Source organism: Panthera onca, chromosome B2 (assembly GCF_046562875.1).
Source record: "Panthera onca isolate mPanOnc1 chromosome B2, mPanOnc1 haplotype 2, whole genome shotgun sequence".
NCBI classification, from domain to species: Eukaryota; Metazoa; Chordata; class Mammalia; order Carnivora; family Felidae; genus Panthera; species Panthera onca.
In genome coordinates, this window is record NC_138343.1 from 25584245 (window position 1) to 25602464 (window position 18220).

General features: G+C 42.0%; 1 protein-coding gene across 6 annotated transcripts in view; it reads left to right on the forward strand.

Moving 5' to 3' along the window:
• The window catches only part of SERPINB9 (serpin family B member 9), a 60632-nt gene that overhangs the window by 30957 nt on the left and 11455 nt on the right, over nucleotides 1–18220 (forward strand). Inside the window, exon 1 of one of the 6 annotated variants that reach the window (XM_078446692.2) lies at nucleotides 16549–16611. The exons of 1 other annotated variant lie outside the window; for it this stretch is intronic. The gene's annotated coding sequence lies outside the window, so the exon portion shown is untranslated. 4 more of the 6 variants (XM_078446693.2, XM_078446690.2, XM_078446688.2 and 1 more) reach the window with 4 other exon arrangements.

The window sequence follows — 18220 nt, forward strand, 5'->3', positions numbered from 1 at the left end:
ATTGTGAAGTGGTATCTCATTGTGGTTTTGATTTGTATTTCCCTTATGATGAGTCATGTTGAGCATTTTTCATGTGTCTGTTAGTCATCTGGATGTCTTTTTTTTAATGCTTATTTGTTTTTGAGAGAGAGAGATGGATAGAGCATGAGCAGGGGAGGGGCAGAGAGATAGGGAGACACAGAATCTGAAGCAACCTCCAGGCCCTGAGCTGTCAGCACAGAACCTGATGTGGGGCTCGAACCCACAAGCAGTGAGATCATGATCTGAGCCAAAGTCAGACGCTTAACCAACTGAGCCACTCAGGCGTCCCACCTGTATGTCTTCTTTGGAAAAGTGTCTATTCCTGTCTTTTGCCCATTTCTTCACTGTATTATTTGGTTTTTGGGTGTTGAGTTTGATAAGTGCTTTATAGATTTTGGATACTAACCCTTTATCTGATATGTCATTTGCAAATATCTTCTCCCTTTCCATTGGTTGCCTTTTAGTTTTGCTGATTGTTTCCTTTGCTGTGCAGAAGCTTTTTATTTTGATGAGGTCCCAATAGTTAATTTTGGCCATTGTTTCCCTTGCCTCCAGAGATGTGTTGACTAAGAAGTTGCTGTGGCCCAGGTCAAAGAGGTTTTTGCCTGCTTTCTCCTCAAGGATTTTGATGGCTTCCTGTCTTATGTTTAGGTCTTTCATCCATTTTGCATTTATTTTTGTGTATAGTGTAAGAAGTGGTACAGTTTCATTTTTCTGTATGTTGCTGTCCGTTTTTTTCACCACCATTTGCTGAAGAGACTGTCTTTATTCCATTGGATATTCTTTCCTGCTTTGTCAAACATTAGTTGACAATACATTTGTGGTCCATTTCTGGGTTCTCTATTCTGTTTCATTGATCTGGGGGTCTATTTTTGTGCCAGTACCAGACTGTCTTGATGATTACAGTTTTGTAATACATCTTGAAGTCTGGCATTGTGATGCCTCCAGCTTTGGTTTTCTTTTTCAGGATTGCTTTGGCTATTCGGGGTCTTTTCTGGTTCCATACAAATATTAGGATTATTTGTTCTAGCTCTGTGAAAAATGCTGGTGTTATTTTGATAGGGATTGCATTGAACATGTAGATTGCTTTGGGTAGTATTGACATTTTAACAATGTTTGTCCTTTCAATCCATGAGCATGGAATATTGTTCAATTTTTTGTGTCTTCTTCAATTTCTTTCATAAGCTTTCTATAGTTTTCAGTGTATAGAGTTTTCACGTCTTTGGTTAGGTTTATTCCTAGATATTTTATGGTTTTTGGTGCAATTGTAAATGGGATCAATTCCTTTATTTCTCTTTCTGTTGCTTTATTATTGGTGTATAGAAATGCAAATGATTTCTGTGGGTTGATTTTATACCCTGTGACTTTGCTGAATTCATTGATCAGTTTTATCAGTTTTTTTGTGGAATCATTTGGGTTTTCTGTAGAGTATCATGTCATCTGCATAGAGTGAAAGTTTGACTTCCTCCTTGCTAATTTAGATGCCTTTTGTTATTTGTGTTGCCTGATTGCTGAGGCTAGGACTTCCAATACTATGTTGAATAACAGTCGCATGAGTGGACATCCTTGTTGTGTTCCTGACCATAGGGGGAAAGCTCTGGTTTTCCCCATTGAGGATGATAATAGCAGTGGGTCTTTCATGTATGGCTTTTATGATCTTGAGTTATGATCCTTTTATCCCTACTTTCTTGAGGGTTTTTATCAAGAAAGGATGCTATATTTTGTCAAATGCTTTCTCTACATCTGTTGAGAGGATCATGTGGTTGTTGTCCTTTCTTTTATTGGTGTGATTTATCCCAATGATTGTTTGTGGATATTGAACCAGCTCTGCATCCCAGGTATAAATCCCACTTGGTCATGGTGAATAATTGTTTTAATGTACTGTTGGAACTGGTTGGCTAGTATCTTGTTGAGGATTTTTGCATCCATGTTCATCAGGGAAATTGGTCTGTAGTTATCCTTTTTAGTGGGGTCTTTGTCTGGTTTTTGGAATCAAGGCAATGCTGACTTCATAGAATGAGTTTGGAAGTTTTCCTTCCATTTCTGTTTTTTGGAACAGCTTCAAAAGAATAGGTATTAACTCTCCTTTAAATGTTAGGTAGAATTCCCCTGGAAAGCCATCTGGCCCTGGGCTATTGTTTTATTGGAAGATTTTTGATTACTAATTCTATTTATTTACTGGTTATGAGTCTGTTCAAATTTTCTATTTCTTCTTGTTTTAGTTTTGGTAGTTTATATGTTTCTAGGAATTTGTCTATTTCTTCCAGATTGCCCAATTTATTGGTGTACGATTGCTCATAATATTCTCTTATTGTTGTTTGTATTTCTTCAGTGTTAGTTGTGATCACTTCTATTTCAGTCTTGATTTTATTTATTTGGGTCCTTTCCTTTTTCTTTTTGATCAAACTGGCTAGGAGTTTTTCATTGTTGTTAATTCTTTCCAAGAACCAGCTCCTGATTTCATTGATCTGTCATACTGTTGTTTGGTTTCTATAGTAATGAATTCTGCTCTAGTCTTTATTATTTCCTGTCTTCTGCTGTTTTGGGGTTTTATTTACTGTTCTTTTTCCAGTTCTTTAAGGTGTAAAGTTAGGTTGTGTATCTGAGATCTTTCTTCCTTCTTTAGGAAGGCCTGGATTGCTACAGGCTTTCCTCTTATGACCACCTCTGCTGGGTCCCAGAGATTTTGGACTGTGGTATTATCATTTTCATTGGCTTCCATGTACTTTTTAATTTCCTCTCTTTCTGGTTAGCTCATTCATTCTTTAGTAGGATGTTCTTTGGTCTCCAAGTATTTGTTGTCTTTCCAAATTTTTTCTTGTGGTTCATTTTGAGTTTCATAGCGTTGTGATCTGAAAATATGTATGGCATGATCTCCATCTTGTGTACTTGTTGAGGGCTGATTTGTGTCCCATTATATGATCTCTTCTGGAGAATGTTCCATGTGCAGTGGAGAAGAATGTGTATTCTGCTGCTTTAGGATGAAATGTTCTGAATATATCTGTTAAGTCAATCTGGTCCAGTGTGTCATTCAAAGCCATTGTTTCCTTGCTGATTTTCTTTTTAGATGATCTGTCCATCGTTGTAAGTGGGGTGTTGAAGTCCCCTACTATTATCGTATTGTTATCAATGAGTTTCTCTATGTTTGTGATTAATTGATTTATACATCTGGGTGCCTCCACCTTTGGAGCATAAATGTTTGCAATTGTTATATCTTCTTGGTGGATAGACCCCTTAATTATGATATAATGCCCTTTTCTTCATCTCTTGGTACAGTCTTTATTTTAAAATCTAGATTGTCTGATATAAGTATGGCTACTCAGGCTTTCTTTTGGTGACCATTAGCATGATAGATGGTTCTCCATCCACTTACTTTCAATCTGAAGGTGTATTTTGGTCTAAAATGTGTCTCTTGTAAACAGCATATAGATGGATCTTGATTTCTTTTCCATTTTTTGACTGGAGCATTGAGTCCATTGACATTTAGAGTGAATAATGAAAGATATGAATTTATTGCCATTATGTTGCTTGTAGAGTTGGAGTTTCTGGTGGTGTTCTCTGGTCCTTTCTAATCTTTGTTGCTTTTGGTATGTATGTATGTATGTATGTATTTATATTTTCATCTTTTCTCCCCTCAGAGAGTGGCCCTTAAAATTTCTTACAGGGCTGGTTTAGTGGTCACAAACTCCTTTAATTTTTGTTTGTCTGGGAAACTTTTTATCTCTCCTTCTATTTTGAATGACAGTCTTGCTGGATACAGAATTCTTGGCTGCATGTTTTTCCAATTCAGCACATTAAATATGCCTTGCCACTCCTTTCTGGCCTGCCAAGTTTCTGTGAATAGATCTGCTATGAACCTGATCTGTCTTCTCTTATACGTTAAGGACTTTTTTTTCCCTTGATGCTTTCATAATTCTTTCCTTGTCTGAGTATTTTGTGAATTTGACTATGATATGCCTTGTTGATAGTCAATTTTTGTTGAATCTAATGGGAGTTCTCTGTGTTTCATGGATTTTGATGTCTGTGTCTTTCCCCAGGCTAGGAAAGTTTTCCATTGTGATTTGCTCACATAAACCTTCTACCCCTTTTTCTCTTCATCGTCTGGGACTCCTTTGATTTGGATGTTATTCCTTTTTAATGTGTCAGAACTCATTGTAGTTCTCTAATTCTTATATTGTGCTCATTTGCCTTAGTTTCCCTCTTTGTTTCTGCTTCATTATTCTCCATAAGTTTGTCCTCTATATCGCTGATTCGCTGCTCTGCTTCATCCATCCTTGATGCCATGGCATCAATTTGAGATTACATCTTAGTTATAGCATTTTTAATTTTGTCCTCACTAGATTTTACTTTTCTTATCTCTGCAGAGGGGAACTCTATGCTTTTTTCAACCCCAGCTTAGTATTATTATTATTATTATTATTATTATTATTATTGTGATTCTAAATTCTGGTTCAGACATATTGCTTGTATCTGTGTTAAGTCACTGGCTGTCATTTCTTCCTGTTCTTTCTTTTGAGGTGAATTCCTTTGTTTTGTCATTTTCAAGGAAGAAAAAGAATTAATGAAATAAAAAATAAATGAAAATAAATAAATAAAATTTAAAAATTAACAACAACACAAAAAAATCAAATAAAGGATGCTGGATCTTAGGTGTGTTTTGGTCTGGTTGTTGAGAAAAGCTTGATAGAATAGAGAAAAAAGGGGAAGAAAAGGGAAAAAAAAGAAAAGGAAAACGTTTGAAAATTTAAAAAAATGAATACAGTAAAATAGAATAAAATGAAATGAAAGTAAAATAGAATTTTAAAAAAATTTCCAAAAACGTAAAAAAATATATTAGGAAAAAAAATTTAAAATCTTTTTTATAAAAATGGAAAATAAAAACATTTTTTTCTCTTTCTGTATTCAAGAATAAGAAAAAAAAAGAAAAAAATTGAATATATGGACCAGTGAACAGAATTAAATATGATTGAAATTACATCCAGTTTCCCCTAGAAGTCAAACTAAGATGCACTTTATAGTCCGTAAACTACACAGGCAGAGAGACTTGTGGTGTTCCTCTAGAGCGTGGTTCGTGCTCCGTTCTCCACTAGATAGTGCTGCTTAGTTTACTGGAGTGGAATGTGTGGCGTGTGTAGGCGTGTATGCACATGCATGGGAGGGGTGAAAATGTGTTACCCAGCTACCCAGTCTCTAGTATCAGAACTCTGTGCTCCCCCCACAGGTAATCAACCACCCCTTTTTGTTTCTGCTTCTGTCCATTACCAGACCATTAGCCTGTCAGGTGGCACTTCCCTCCTGAGTATTATCTCAGATGGAGCTGTGTTTCTAAACCCTTCACTTCTGAGGACCCTGTTGCTTTGACTTGCTCTGATCCTTTGGGGGAGGGTCTTGCTGATCAATGGCTGGGTACCAGCCAGTACCCAGAAATGTTTGCACAACCATGCTGCTGCTCATGCCCAGAGACTGTGGCCAGGTGCCATCTAGCCCCAGAAAAAGTTCACAGGATCATGTAGCAGCAGCATTGCAAAGATTATGGTAAATCACAACACATATCTGGTGCCCAGCTTCACCCTTAATGGCCTTCTTCCAACACCAGCAAACGTGGCTGTTCTCTGGGGTTTGCTGGGACCTTTTCCTGTGGGGAGGCCGCACAGCCTCTACCAAATGCCCTCTCAGCAGAGGAACCGCCTCTCCCCGTGTGGCCTGAGGCCCCCTTAGACTTGGCTGTCTGCTCCTGGGGATTCACCCTTCCCACCAGAGCCCCTCCAGGTATCTGCAGAGTTTCAGATTCTGCACTCTGCTGTTTATAGAGACTTAATGGAATTTAAATCCTCTCCTTTCTCCTTTCTCCCTTCTCCCTTTCTTATTAAGTCTCTTATGGCTGTTTCCACTCTTTATCTTTCTCTCCAGCTGCTTTCTGGGGGGGGGGGGGGGGAGTTTCTGTACTCTCCACCTGTCTTCATCCTCTCTCTGCAAGCAACTACCCTCGCAGCTTCTCTCTCCCAGTTCTCCTCTCCACACCCTATACCTGCTGAGTTCTGTGGTTCCAGTTGTCCAGATTGTTGTGTTAATCCTCAGATCAGTTTTTTAGGTGTGCAAGATGGTTTGGTGTTGATCTAGCTGCATTTCAGGGATGAGAGAGGCAAAAAAAACTTCCATGCTGCTCCGCCATCTTGGCCCTGAGTCCCAGTGATGCATATTTGTTGTCTTAAGATTGAGGACTCTACAATTCTGAGCTCAGGAAAAAAGTGTTACCGTTTTTAAGACTGTTAAGGCTAACATTAAACCCTTTCCTACACTCCCTTTTGAATGTGATGATGGATGGGATCAATAGCTTGGATTTGGCCTCCATCAACTTAATATACATATTACTCAAATATATAAAGTATAAAATATATTTGAATACATTTTTAAGCTTTATAGTTATATAGTTATATTTATATGATATAACTTCAGGATGGAAGGATAACTCCCTTTGGCCAACAATACCTTTTCTCACCAGAACCTTTTCCCCAAAGGCTGGAATATTAGTTGATGATCCTCTTAACTTGGAGAAATACTTTTTTTTAAGTTTATTTTATTTGTTTTGAGAGAGAGCAAGCGAGTTCATGAGCAGGGAAGGGGCAGAGAGACAGGGAGAGAGAGAATCCCAAGCAAGCTCCATGCACTGTCAGCACGGAACCCCATGGGGGGGCTGGATTTCAAGAGTCATGAGATCATGACCTGAGCTGAAATCAAGGGTCCCATGTTTAACCAACTGAGCCACCCAGGTGCCCCTTGGAGAAAAAAAAAATTAAGTTTATTTATGCACCTTGACAGAGAGAGAGAGAGAGAGAGAGAGAGAGAGAGAGAGAGAGAGAGAGAATCTCAAGCAGATGCATTGTCAGCAAGGAACATGATACAGGCCTTGAACTCACGAGCCATGAGATCATGACCTGAGCTGAAGCTGGACGCTTATACAACTGAGCCAGCCAGGTACCCTGAGAAATACTTTTAAATTGGAAGATCCATGGGGGTATTTCTTTATGCAGGTTTTCAAAAGAGAAAAAAACACAATTCCTTCCAAAACTAATATAGAAAGTTTATGTCTCTCTATATTTGCCACTCTATTCTATTTGATATGTGGGAACAATAGCACTTTGTACTCAACACTAAGATGTACTGATGAATATTTTACATTTATCAGCATAAAAACACAGAGGTAAAAACTCTCTTATCTATCCCTGAGGGGTTCTTCTAGTTAGATGTGTCATTTTGGGGGGTAAACTATGCTCATTTTTCAGTAATCTAATTTTGATTTCCTGTTTTTGTTAGGAAAAAGAAACAGTATATATGATATTTAAGCCAGATAAATTAAAAACAGGGTATATAGGGGCTTCTGGGTGGCTCAGTTGGTTAAGCATCCAACTTTAGCTCAGGTCATGATCTCACAATTTGTGGGTTTGAGCCCTGCGTTGGGCTCTGTTTTGACAGCTCAGAGGCTGGAGTCTGCTTAATATTCTGTGTCTTCCTGTGTCTCTTCCCCTCCCCTGCTTGCACTTCGTCTCCCTCCCCTGCCTCTCAGAAATCAACATTAAAAAAAAAAACTTTAAAACAGGGTTTATAGACAGATCCAAACGCCAGACCTGGGGCTGCCCTATGCGTAGGAAGACACAATATCATTCTGCCTCCTGACAGCAATACCCATCTGGCCATGGTAAGCCCTAAGCAGTGAGTCTGAGTGTCTGTGGATTCCAGCCTGAGCTCGTTTCTCTAATTCCATCCACAAGCCAGCATTCGGGGACTTTCCAACTTTGGGTTATTACAAATAGCGCTTGATGAATACCACTGCATGTCTTTTTGTGAACATGTATATGCATTTCTACTGGGTATTGAATTGCTGGTAAGGACATGTTTTGATGAAGCTAAGAGAGTGTGCCAAAAATATAAGGACATTATTCTTTATTCTGAAGGGAGGGGCTTGTTGAAGACTCAGTAATCATTGAACAAGAGTATTAGAAAAGAGGGTAGGGATTGATCTAGTCAGTGTTTCTCAAATATTAATGTGTCTAAAAATTGTTATAGGTTGAGTTGTGTTCTCCGAAGTTCATATGTTGAAGTCCTTACCCTCCTGTACTCAGAATGTGACCATATTTGGAGATGGGGTCTTTAAAGAAGTAGTTAAGTGAAAAGGAGGTCGTTAGGGTGGGCCTTAACCCCACACGGTTGATGTCCTTATAAGAAGAGGAGATTTGGACATAGACACAGAGGAAGAACCATGTGAAGACCCAGAGAGAAGATGGCCATCTACAGGCCAAGGAGAGAGGCCTCAGAAGAAACCAACTTTGTTGACACCTTGATCTTAGATTTCTAACCTCCAGAATTGCAAGAAAATACAATTTCTGTTGTTCAAGCCACTCAATCTGTGCTACCTTGTTATGGCTATCCTCGCAATCTTGTTTAAATGCAGACTCTGTTCAGTAGGTGTGGGTGTGGACTCAAGGTTTTTATTTCTAACAAGATTGCACATAATACAGATACTGCTGGCCCATGGACCACACTGTGAGTAGCAAGGATCTAAACCACAAGTGAGGAACTTCTCTTAGGAGGAGAGACCTCTCTCTCTAACAGGAAAGGAAGAGAGTTCAGGACGGAAAAGTAAACTTGTATGTGGGAGGTAGAGGATCAGTGGCAAACTGGCTCAGCGGATCCAAAAGGGATGTGTATGTGTTGGGTGGGGGAGGGAGAGGCCCTGAATAATGATGTTTGCTGGTTCCTGTGGTATAAATGCTCTCTCCATGGCTGACTTTAATTACCAAGATTTTAACAACTGGCTTGCAAAGTTCCTGGAAGTTTGACAATGGCCTCTTGCCACAGGTAGGGCCAGCTCCAGCTCACGGCTGTCCTGGGTGCTGCGAGGGGCCTGCCTGATTTCCCTGCCTTCTCTCATGGGACCAGAATGTGCTTCTCTTGTGGGGACACAGGTGAGATCTTTCATGGCTACTTGAAGAAAATTAGTAGAGACGAACTAGAGCTGATGTCCCATGAGTTGTCGTTGAAGAGGAGCGCTCACTGGAGCTCTGGGTAAGGGGAGGAGCAGATACAAGTGGAAGCCCCTGTATCTCCTTTCCTCCTTCCCTGTGGACACTCAGAATGAGTGACAGCTCCTAGGGGCCAGGCTGACTCCAGGGCGGGCAGCTAGCTTGCAAGTGAGGGCAAATGGGAGATGCCGGAAGTTATGCTTTTGTAATTCCCATTTCCGCTCTCAGCTCTCAGGAAGAGCCCACCCTTCCTGCACAGATAATCTTTGATTTTCTCCTCTTCCCTAGTTAGAGAGAGCTACGACCTTTGTCTCTCCTTTGTCAGACTGCCCTCTGACTCACAGTAATGTCAGTAAATGTAACAATCGATTATAAGAATTTTGAATTAGGTATTTCAGATTAAATATTTTAAATGAGTTTAGGGAAAAATAGTTCTTTTTGAAAAACTCTGCTGGCCTTAGTTGTTTTGTAGCTGTTTTACTCTTGTGTCCCTAGGACAGGGAAAACATGAGAATTTGGGAAGAGTTTTGGTGTGTTTATAAGAAGAAAAAATCTGTGCATTGTCTTGGACCAGAACTTCCCACGTAGTTACACCGGGGGTGTGGGTGCTGGGAGACAGGTGGGGGATAATACATGTGTGCATGGGCACATTATGTTGTCTGGATTCTAGGATTTAACTTTGTTTTTCCAGGCGGAAAAAACACTAACATCTGAGAAGTTCAGATCCTGGACAAATCCAAAAAAGCTGACTAAAGAAAGTTCAATTTCTCCTCCACAGATTAAAGCTGGAGGAGACTTACAGCTTGGAGTCTTTTTTTTTGAAGTTTAGGACTGGTGTGTTTAAGGAAGCCAAGGCCAACTTTCCTGGAATGTTAATAAGAAGTGTGTGTCCAAGGTCATGCACAGAAACCTTGCAAAGGGACTAGTGAAGAAGGCACAGAGGCAGTGTCTGTGCTCAGGACTGCCTGGGCCACAGAACAGAACCCAGACTTCACGGACGGTCCTTTTCTTCTCTTCCTCTGGCACCACAAAACTGGCAGCATTTTGTTCTGTAGTGGGTTCTCTTCTCCATAAAAAGGCACGGTTGCTGGCCATGTCCTCCCTTCCCCTTCTGCCTACCTTGCCTTGATTTAAATCTTGAGTGACCAAATCAGTGTAGCAATTTGCATGGCAAAATAAAATGTGTGCACTTGGGTGGTTTGTGAATGTTTGTTGGGAGCATTCCACAGCTGCTTGAATAACTGAGGCTTTGGATGTGTGATGTTTGGGGCTGATGCTTGTTTTGCAATATTTGAGGTGTCCTTGAGTGGTTCTGCCCTCCCTCTATAATCTGGGATGGCTCCCCTCTCAGACTGTGCTTACTATTTGTGGGTGTTTTTGGAGTATCTCAGGGATCCATGGACCAGTCCTCTGCTCTTCTGTCCTGGGATCACATCAGAGCTCTGCTGCCCACTCCTGCCAACCTCCTCAGGAAATGCCAGTGCCCAGGCCCTGTGGCTCACAAAGCCAGAGATCTTGACATGTTAACCCTGCAGCCACCCGGGGTTTGTCTCTTCAACAATTGAGGCAGTATCCCTCAGTGTCTTCTTCAGTGCCACACACAGCCCTGCATGTTCCATATCTCAGAGAGTCCCTTGTAGAAATAACTGAGGTACATGTCCAGGCCTTAGCAATGAGCTTCAGGACTGGGCTAGGAGGTGGTACTCTGAAGCAGAAGCCTGCAGCCCTCTCCATCTCTGTCCCTGGAAGCACACACCAAACTCTGCCTAGTTCTCCTGAAGCCCCCAAGGAAACCCTCACATACTCACCAGCTCCTGGGAACAATGGCCTGTGTTTATCACACATGCTCCGATGTGGCTCAGGCGTATCTCTTGCTAAAGAAAAGATCTCCCTACATTAATGTATATTTTTTTTTTTCAACGTTTTTTATTTATTTTTGGGACAGAGAGAGACAGAGCATGAACGGGGGAGGGGCAGAGAGAGAGGGAGACACAGACTCGGAAACAGGCTCCAGGCTCCGAGCCATCAGCCCAGAGCCTGACGCGGGGCTCGAACTCACGGACCGCGAGATCGTGACCTGGCTGAAGTCGGACGCTTAACCGACTGCGCCACCCAGGCGCCCCTGATGTATATTTTGATTACAAAAGAATATGTGTCGTGGCAGAAATTTGGACTATAGAAAATATGAATAAAATTTAAGTTGTCCACAGATCTGTGGCCACGCACTGAAGAAGTTCTCAGACAGACGTGAGCGGACATGCAGGGCTGCCTCTGGGAGACAGCAGCAGCCACAGCAGCCTGCACACAGCCTTTATTTCCTATCTCATTAGATAGAAGTATCAAAGAAGATCACAGCATGGAAAGAGGGCACAGAGGATCTTTAGACATTAACCAGATATGCACCTGGTGGCTATGTGAAGGCAGGCAGGGAGCACATCTAGTTTCAAGGAGTGTCAGGGAGTTATAGCAGGTTTTGTATCTTAACTGTCCCCTGGGGGATCATGAGGCTCTGTATCTCATAATGCTATTGCCTTCAACAGCCTTTAGACCAGAACCTTGGTGACAGTTCAGCTATCCCCATTCACCCTCCAGGACATATAATACATTCTCTAGAAATAACTCCACACAAATCCACACCCAGCAATCACTACTGTTGATGGTGAGATGTGTATATTTTTATATATCCCCTTCCTTGGGGAAGGTCATTGAAAAGGCATGACTGCCAGTTGACCTGTGAGCTGGATCCAGGCCCTCAGAGGCTCCACACACTCTCTCCCCTGTCCTGGGTATGTGGGTTTCACTTACCTTTCCCACTTGCAGAGACTGCTCCAAGGACACGGTTTTGAGACTGATGTGGCGTGGAAAATATCTGCATGGTGTATGTGACTGAACTCAGTTAAGGTCTCTTTAGAAACTTTTTAAGATTTGGTGGGTGGGTGCTGGGATCCATTCATCTTGCTGCCACCCAATACAAGCCAAGCTTAATAAAACTGTCACCTGTCTACCAACCTGGAGTGGCCTGCCTCTTTCTTCAGTCTCTCCCTGCCCTCCGAGCATGTAGCTGGTTTCATATTCTTCCAAGGAAGTTCCTAGGAGGGTTTCCAACCAACAATATGTATGGAAATAAAAACTTATAAACACAAGTTAAACTTTCACACAAGTTAATCATAGACTTCTATAGCACCTACTTACTATGAACCTTAATTGACTTGTATGATTTTCCATATTTTTTGTGATCTATTTACTTGTAGACAATTTGGGTAATTTAAATTATTTATATTACATGCTGCACTGTTATATTATGTACCGTACTGTTGCTCATTCCTTAATGTTTTAAAGGAAGCCTTCCTAAACATAATACTGTTGAGATAAAAGTTGGGCATATTTTAAGGCTTCTTCCAAATTGGTCTCCAAAAAATAACTGATTTACACTCCCACTTGCACCATCACTGACTGCTGCCTGGCTTATTTTTTAAGACTTGGACTGAATCATGGTTGCTCCTGCTTCTACTTTGGATTCACGGCTCATTGGTCTGTTACCTGAGCCATTTACATTACAGCTCTTATTAAAATCTACCAAGCTAGACTATGTTCCTGGTTAGACCACATCCATTTCAGGGACCGTGCTTTCTAAACTGGATTTGGGGAAAAAATTAATCCATAGGACTGGGAAACAGGCATCTACAAATTTTAATTTTTTTTTTGTCCTCTAAAAAATTACTTAAAAATTTTATTGAGGTATAATGAATATAATGGACTTCACATAGTTGACATGTACAATTGGATAAGTTGTGATATTGTAGGCACTGGTCAAACCATCACCATGATCAAGATAATTAGCATATCCATCACACCCTAAAGGCTCTTCTTATACCTTTCAGTCTTTCTCTCCCATCCCTCCTTGCCCCATCTTACCCACATACCCTCAGTCTCAGGCACCCACTACTCTGCTTTCTGCCACTATAGGTTAATTTGCATTTTATAGAGTATTATGTAAATGGAATCATACAGCATGTACTTTCTGGGTATGGCTCCTTTCACTCAGTATAATTATTTTGAGATTCATCCATACAGTGTGCATCAATAGTTCATTTTTTAATTACAAAGTTATATCCCATTGTATGGATACATTACAGTTTGCTTCCATTCATCTGCTGCTGGATATTTGGGCTGTTGCAAAGATTTTAACTATTACAAATAAAACTGCAATGATCATTCATTTGCAAAGTCTTTGTATGAACGTATGTGTTCATTTCCCTGTGTGAATACATAGGAGTGTGAATAGCTGAGTCATATGGCAGGTTTAAATTTTTAAGAAAATGCAAAATTTTTTTCCAAGATAGTTTTACCCAGTAGATCAAATGAGAGTTCCAGATGCTCTGTATCCTCACCCACACTTGGTATGATCAGTGTTGGTAATTTTAACCATTCTAATCGGTGTATAATGTTATCTCATTGAGGTTTTAGTTTGCATTCTCTAATTCTCTAATGTTCAGCATTTTTTCATGTATCTATTTGCAATCCATATATGTTCTCTGGTGAGATACCTTTTTAAATCTCTCACACATATTTTATTATTTTGTTGGGGAGAGGTTGTTTGTTTATTGAATTTTGAGCATTATTACAAATACCAAGTTCTCTATCAGACACACGACTTGCAAATACTTTCACAAATCTTGTGACTTGAGTTTTCATTTTGATAACAGCATCTTTCAAAGAGGAGTTCTTAAATTTAACGAAGTCCAATTTATTAAACTTTTTTGTTTATGTATTGTGCTTTATCTAAGAACTCTTTGCCTAAGTCAAAGTCAGAGAGAATGTCTCTTAAGTTTATACTATAACATTTTATGTTTTGGCCTATGATCCATTTTGAGCTCATTTTGCATATGTTGAAAAGAGCATTCTTCCTCCACTGAACTGCATTTGCACCTTTTTCAAAAATCAACTGATCATATATACATGGCTCTATTTCTGGACTATATTTGATTTTGTTGATCTAATGTGTATCTTGGTGCCAATACCACAATACTTGATTATTGTAGCTTAATAGTAAGTTTTGAGGTAATGTAAGTCCTCCAATTTTATTCTTTTTAAAACATTTTTTAATGTTTATTTATTTTTGAGAGAGAGAGAGAGAGAGAGAGAGAGAGCGCGTGTGTGCATGAGCAGGGGAGGGGCAGAGAGAGAGAGGGAGATAGAGGATCCAAAGTGGGCTCTGTGCTGACACCAGAGAGCCTAATATGGGTCTTGAACTCAGAAACCGTGAGATCATGACCTGACCTGAGCCGAAGTCAGTTGCTTAACAGACTGAGCCACCCAGGCACCCCTCCAATTTTATTCCCATTTTTCAAAATTGTTTTGGCTATGTTGGGTACTTTGCTTTTTCCTATAAATTTGAGAATTAGACTCTGTTGACCTTTGGGCTGTTGTTTTCATATGTGTTATGAACCCCACAATACATTGTTATTATTTTAAAGACACTTAAAATACTATTTAGGGGAGCCTGGGTGGCTCAGTCAGTTAAGTGTCTGACTTCGGCTCATGTCATGATCTCACGGTTCATGGGTTTGAGCCCCATGTCGGGCTGTGTGCTGACAGGTCGGAGCCTGGAGTCTGCTTCTGATTCTGTGTCTCCCTCTCTCTCTGCCCCTCCCCTGCTCATGCTCTGTCTCTGTCTCTCAAAAAATAAATAAATGTAAAAAAAATAGTATTTAAAATATTATCTTTTAAAGACATTTAAGAAATAAGAAAGAAAGCCTTATGTATTTATCTGATACTTATTAACAGTGCTCTTCTTCCTTTGGGTACATCCTTGTTCCTTTATTATTTTTATTCTGCCTGCCTGAAGGAATTACTTTCACACGTCTTGACATGCAAGGTTGGCTGGTGGTGAGAACTTTCAGGTTTCATATGTCTGAAAGTCTTTATGTTACCTTCATTTTCGAAAGGTATTTTTGAAACATACAGAGTTCTAGATTGATGGTTTCTCTTTTTTCTCCCAGTATTTTAAAAATGTTTCTGCACTGTATTCTTGCTTGCATTTTTTCCCCAAGAAAACTCGGATATCATTTTCATCTCTGTTTTTCTGTATCTTTTTTCTTGGATCGCTTTTAAGATTTTCATTTTGTCTTTTAAGCAGTTTGATCATGCAGTATGATGATGAAGTGAATAAAAACCTACAGTGTTAAAACTCAGCAATAAAAAGACAAATAATCTAATTTGAAAATGAGCAAAGATTTGAATGGATTTTCCCCTGAAGGAGATTTACAAAGAGCCAGTAACCACATGGGGAGGTAAAAGATGCTCAACGTCATTAGTCATCAAGGAAATACAACTCTAAAACATCATGCAATGCCATTTTCACACCCTCTAAAGTTAAAAAAAAAGAGACCATAGATTTCGAGAAACTGAAACCCATGTACACAGATGGTAATAAAATTTTGTAGCTGCTTGGAAAAATAGTTTGGCAGTTTTTCATAAAGTTAAATACAGAGTTACTATATGACCTAACAATTCCACTCCAGGTATAGACCCAACAGAAATGAAAACATACATCTAAACAAAATCTTATATGTGAATGTTCATAGTAGCATTATTCATAACAAACAAAAGAGAGAAAAAACCCAAATGTCTACCAATTGATGAATGAATAAATAAAATGGACACACACACACACACACACACACACACACAATATTATGTCATCAGTCACTAAAAGAAATGAAATATAGATCACTGTTACCTTGAACCAGCAAAGATCAACCTGAGAACACTGTGCTAAGTGAAAGAAGGCAGTCACAAAAGACTATATTATATATGATTCTATCTATAATATCCCACAATAGACAAATCTAGGCAAAATGGATTAGTGGTTGCCGGGGGCTGTGGGAAGAGGGAATGGAGAAAATCATGAATGGGCATGGTGTTTCTTTTTGAGGTGATACAATGTTCTGGAGTTAGATAGTGGTTATAGTTGTACAACTTTGTGAACAGACTAAGAACCACTGAATTGTATGCTTTTAAAGAGTGAATATTATGGTCTGTTAACAGGTCTCAATAACGCTGTTAGTTTTTGAAAAGCGAGGCACCCAGGGTGTGAAATTTAAGGAGGCACTCACTGTCAGGGTCACATTAAGTACAGGGGTTAACCCCTAAGAGTGTGTGCCTCTTTACATTTAGTTACCTGGCTTGCCTCTCTCCCTAATTCAGACCCTCAGGAGAATGCACTAATTCAGGTTTGAATTTGAAATAGGAAGAGAAATCTGCTTCAGAAAGTCATTTAATCTGTTCTCTTCCTCTGAACATCATCACATCAACAAGAAAGGCTTCTAGTTGCTGGGGTCTCTGGTCACTGGCCACGAGGGATGGGAAGAATGTGGGTATCTGATGACCTTTCGAACAACCGAATCAACCATCCGCAAGCCCGCCCTGCGTCAGCACCCCCATGTGCTGAGGCAGTCCGGCTCAGTCTGTCTGTTCCCATCACTTTGGAGATAAATGGTAGCGACTGCATACACAGCAGCACCAGAGCCCAAACACCAGCAGGGGAAAAGGGCTCAGGTCCTAGAAGGTAGGCCGCCTGGCTTCTGTGTCTGGGTTCAGAACAGCTAATTAGTGTGGGATCTTGAGCAGATATTTTATTCTAGCTGACTCTTTCATCTGTGTAAGATGAGCGGTGTGGAATAAGACCCACAGGCCTGTCACTCCACCTTTGCTTCTGGAAGTAGACAAGCCCAGGCTAAGTTCTGTCGCCCCTCGCTCGCGTCCCCGGGGTGTTCTCCACTTGTGAGCGAGCGCGGCGGTACCAGCCCGACTCACCTATCCGTTTGAAAGTGCTTTTCCTTTCACAATCGGTTTGGGAGGCAGTCAGCGCTTCCAGTGACCCCCGCAGGGCCTCACACGCGAGGCGGGGCTGCGGAGGGTGGGGGTGGGGGTGGGGGTGGTGGGCGGCCGCAAAGCAGGCCTGGGACTAGACCCTGGCCGCGCCCAGCCGGCGGTTACGCGGGGGCGCAGCTCACGCACCGCCCCCAGCGGAGGGCAGGAAGCGTGGAGGTCGCCGGGGCGAGCATAAAATTCTGCGGCCGCTGCCTCCCGACGCGAGCTGGACCCAGGGGGCGGCTCTTCCCGGAGAGGTCGGCGTAGGCCCGGACGACAGCCACGGGAGGAGCGCGGCGGTGCCGAAGGTGGCAAGTGGGGGCGCCCCGGGGCAGGGCGGGGACGGCGGAGGACGTGAGCCCCCAGCGCTCGCGCTCAGACACTGGACGCGAGGGCCATCTCTGTAGAAGCGAACCGGATCAGGTGGTGCCTCGCCCTGTTCACAGAAACAGAGCCTCTTTGGATCGCAGCCGCACAGTGGTGCAGCTGCGGCCGGTCCCAGAGCCCAGGCCACCTGATTCCCTCCTCCACTGTCTTGTCTCTGCGCTTCCCAGGTCTCTTCCTCTCCAGCCGCCTCCCTCCACCCCCACCCCGCCGCCCTACTTCTTCACCCCATCTCTCTCCTAGGGATCCGCGCACTGACCTCTCCCTACCTCTCCTCTTTCCTGCTGAAATCACCATTCTGCAGCTGTAAATCCGAGCACTACTTACCCATCCTAATTCTTGCAGTCACTCCACACAAACTTCTGGAGCCCTTCCTTTTCCCTGAGCGCTCTTCCCGGCCCGCAGGACCCGCGGTGCCACACCGCCCCTGCCGCGGGAGCTTGCAGCCTAGTGGGACCACAAGCAATGAGAGACGGAATTGCAGAGAAGAGTGAGGCAGCCGCCAGGGTGGGTGGAGCTCGTGAAGGGAAGCCTTCTGAGACCGGGGTGTTTGGGTGGAGAGGGAAGCTGAGTGCCATTAGCCAGTGCAGGGGTCGGGGTGGTGGATAAACGGTGTTTTCCTTGGCCCAGGGGTGCCTTGAAGGGAGTGAAAGGCGGTCAGGATGGCTAGAAGCTGATGCTGGAGCAAGGCGAGGGGGTGAGGTGGAGGATAAGCCCTTTAAATGAAGTGAGCTTTGAGCTTATCCTAAGGGCCAGGGGAATTTTTTTTTTTTTAAGTTTATTTCTTTATTTTGAGAGAGAGAAAGAGCGAGCAGGGGAAGAAGGCAGATAGAGAGACAGAGAATCCCAAGCAGGCTCCTGCTGTCAGCGCAGAGCTGGAGTGGGGCTGGATCTCACCGTGAGATCATGACCTGAGCTGA